The following is a 3,393-nucleotide window of genomic DNA, read 5'->3' as shown; positions in this document are numbered from 1 at the left end:
TTTTTTTAAGTATTTTTGAATTATTATGGTTGAGCATATTTAACTATTCTTAGTGGGGAAAACAGATAGATTCAGAATAGATTGTTTTGATACTGCTGCATTATGAGCATTTTACAAAGCACACAACCAGTAATTTTGTAAATATATTCTTTAGTAATATCAATACACTTTTATATGAATATACAAACACAAAATAATACAATCAGAGAAACAAAGATGATTATTAATACTGAATTTTATTAATTAAACTACACATGTTTATATGGCCATGTGTAGTGGAAACTTAAGATTAACATATAATTATATGTATATATTATAAGTTTCCACTTTTAAGATTAACAAACAATGCATAATAGTATTATGTTTATAATTCATAATACTGTTATGATTATGATTCTTGTGAGACACACATGCTCATGAGAAAGTCTTTCCTAGCAGTTTCTCGGGCCTTGGTATTTAAATAAAGTTATTCAATTGTTTCTTCCATGCACCCCCATGATGTGCTTGACTCCCCTAGTGAAAAAAGATATGTGTGCTTGCTATCTGTTCTGTAACCAAGTAGATTATCAAACTATGTGAATGAAATGAAACTCGCCCTCAAAACTGTAAGCTGTGTTCTGCTCGGGGCTCTTTCTTCTGACTGTGATCAGTGAGCAGAGACTGCGAATAAATGCTGATTAAGAATATATTCTTTCTCTGGTTTTTTGGGTTATGAAACAGCTTTTACTATGCTTGCGCTGCATTATTCACATTTCTGCTGTTTTCAAAAGTAAATCTCAGTAGTTAAAGGAAAAGAGCCACAAAAAGGCCATTGGCTCCATTTTCTCTCTACATAAATAAGCCATTCTCACAGCGTAATTGTGACGTCTGCGTTCATTTACCCGTTAAAAAAACATTTATACGGGAAAAGCACATTTACTAAAATTATCCTCATGCAGAACGGTGCATACATTAACCTTCATCCAAATGCTGGTGTTTCCTACCTATCCGGTGTAAGATTATCTGGGGAGTCCGGGAGAAATCAAGCAGTCTGCGCTGATCATCCATCTCTTCCTCCGACTTGACGATGATTTCTTTAAACTCTGTGAAAGTTTCTTCAGCAGCAGTTAACTGCTCGTTGATAAACGCGTTTAAACTGGACTGGAGATATTTTTTAGAGAAACACTCAAACATTCAACAAAACAAACCACGAACCGTCCTTTGTCTTCTTCTTCCTCCTCTTTTTTTCTCCTCTTCTTCTTTGGGATTTCATGACTGTCTGCATTCGTCCCGTTGCGTTACCGCCACCTTGTGGATCATACGATCCTCACATCTAAAGATTTCTCATGCAATGCCAGTTCTCTTCGAAAACGTAAATTTTTTTATTCAACTTTATCTAAATAAAACAAATACAATATTAATATTTCAGTTTTCCACAAATCCAAAGTTAATATTGTCTTCTGATTGGTATCTCCAACATCCCGCCACAAGTTTCACAATTTCTTCATTTCACCAGATAATAAACGTTTCCTATAGTATCCGTATATCCACAATGAGCGCTGCTGCTTTGTTCGGAGTCACAATCAATGAAGGAAAATAAGTACATATTGTATATTGCATTTTCGAAAAGACTTGTTAATTTATTTGAAAAGCTTTTATATACACTGGTTAATACGATTTGAACAGTGACGTGCGGTCATGGAAAAATAATATATAATAATACAATCATTTATAAAGATATTTTCACCCTGTGGTTTGTACTATAAAGTACTTATTTTTCATTTAATTTAACCAAATCTGATTTTTTTTCCTTCAAAATCGCTTAATTTTCGCATTTTCCTATTCAAATATTCAGAAGCAAAGCCGGTGAGGCAGCAGTGAGCTGAGCCTCACCTGGGATTGCGCAACCTCTCGCTAACTGCACTGGCTGCCATTCTATGGGAGCATGTTTGTCCTGTCTGTACGCCGGCAATAAAATGGTTAAAAAACATTTAATATATGAACTAATTTTTCATAATTTAGCTTATGTATTTAATGTACAGTGTTTTTATTGTCACCAACTGTGTGTGTGACGTGTTTCGTGTGCTGAGGAGCGATCAGAAAAGGCGGAGAACAGATTCAAGGTGAGGCAGGCAGTTCTCGTGCATCATCGCTGGGGGCGCTCATGATCCCAGACATTGTCACTCCACAACTGCAGAGTAAGAGACAATAACAGAGAGCTAGCCATTAAGTAGCTGCGCTGATGCAGAGAGCGAGAAAGATATGGTTTTGAGTTGTACTTTAACGGTTTCTCCCTTTGCTGCTAAGCACAGCACGAAATTAATAATATCTACATAAACAATAACATGCAGGGGGTCTAGATTTGTAAATCCGATTATAATTAAGTGGGTGCCTCACCAGCTATGAACCTCGCCGCACGTCACTGAATTTGAAACAAATAGCAGCATCAGTTTCAGTCTACTTTTGCTTTAAGGACAAACCTATCAAAAAACATTTTAATATAGTAAAACTCAAAGTGTAAAACAATCAATGAAAATCTACAAATAGTGCACAACAGCTCATTTTATTTTGGATTTAAAATGTATTAAAGTCAACCTCATTCACTCCACTCATTTTCTCCATACAGAATAATACAAATCAATACTTCAAGTTCATATTGTACATCTCCAAGTATCCAAATGTCAAGATCCAAATCATCACATTTAACAAATTAGAAAATTAAAACATTTTCCCACGTCAGGGTTTCCCCCAGAAAACTTGCTAAGCCTGGTGGTCAGGGCACTGAGGCGGTCCACCAGGGGTCTACTGTGTTTTTGTATTAAAAGACGTCAAGTAGACGGAAAAAGTAAGAATATTACTGGGTAATTATATATTACAGGAAAACATTGCCAGTGAAACGCTATTTAAACCCACAACTCGTCTTAAAAACATCAAATCAAAAAAATACAATTAAAATGAATATCGATTATTTGCACTTCTGTTTAATCCAAATTAAGTCAGCGGCTCCATCTGGCCCCCAGGCCTTCAGGGGCCTCATACATGCTAATATTTTAACACAGCCCACAGATACATAAGTGTAACATTTATTTATTGAGATAATCAATGCTGCCGAATTTGATTTAATTCAAATTAAATTAAATTTGAATTTAATTCAAATTTAAATTCAAATTTAATGGTTTCAGCTTATATAAATGAAAATATTTTAAATTAACGTTTACATGTATGATTTTAAGGAGCTGGCAAGTTTACTTTGTAAAAGTTCAAAGAATATTTATAGTTAAATTGTTTTGTTACCATAGCTACAATCTGATGTTGTGAGTTTAATCTTTGAATTTGAGCTCTGTTTGTTCACAAATACAACTTATTGTTCTTTGGGTTGGCCAATTAAACTACTCTCTTCTCCCAGATTTCACT

The 3,393-nt window shown here is 34.7% G+C and overlaps 1 protein-coding gene and 1 long non-coding RNA gene across 2 annotated transcripts in view; one reads left to right on the top strand and one right to left on the bottom strand.

Annotated features, from left to right (window-relative positions):
* The window catches only part of LOC107834315 (uncharacterized), an 18,724-nt gene that overhangs the window by 1,444 nt on the left and 13,887 nt on the right, over positions 1-3,393 (top strand). The gene's annotated exons all lie outside the window — the stretch shown is intronic.
* The window catches only part of LOC103129822 (gastrula zinc finger protein XlCGF8.2DB-like), a 13,450-nt gene continuing 10,882 nt past the window's right edge, over positions 826-3,393 (bottom strand). The window contains exon 4 of the transcript XR_001660102.1: positions 826-1,610. The gene's annotated coding sequence lies outside the window, so the exon portion shown is untranslated. The remainder of the gene's footprint in view (positions 1,611-3,393) is intronic.

The sequence above is a fragment of the Poecilia formosa genome, unplaced genomic scaffold (genome assembly GCF_000485575.1).
Source record: "Poecilia formosa unplaced genomic scaffold, Poecilia_formosa-5.1.2 Scaffold582, whole genome shotgun sequence".
In the NCBI taxonomy this organism is placed as follows: Eukaryota; Metazoa; Chordata; class Actinopteri; order Cyprinodontiformes; family Poeciliidae; genus Poecilia; species Poecilia formosa.
This window is presented reverse-complemented; position numbering and strand designations above follow the sequence as displayed.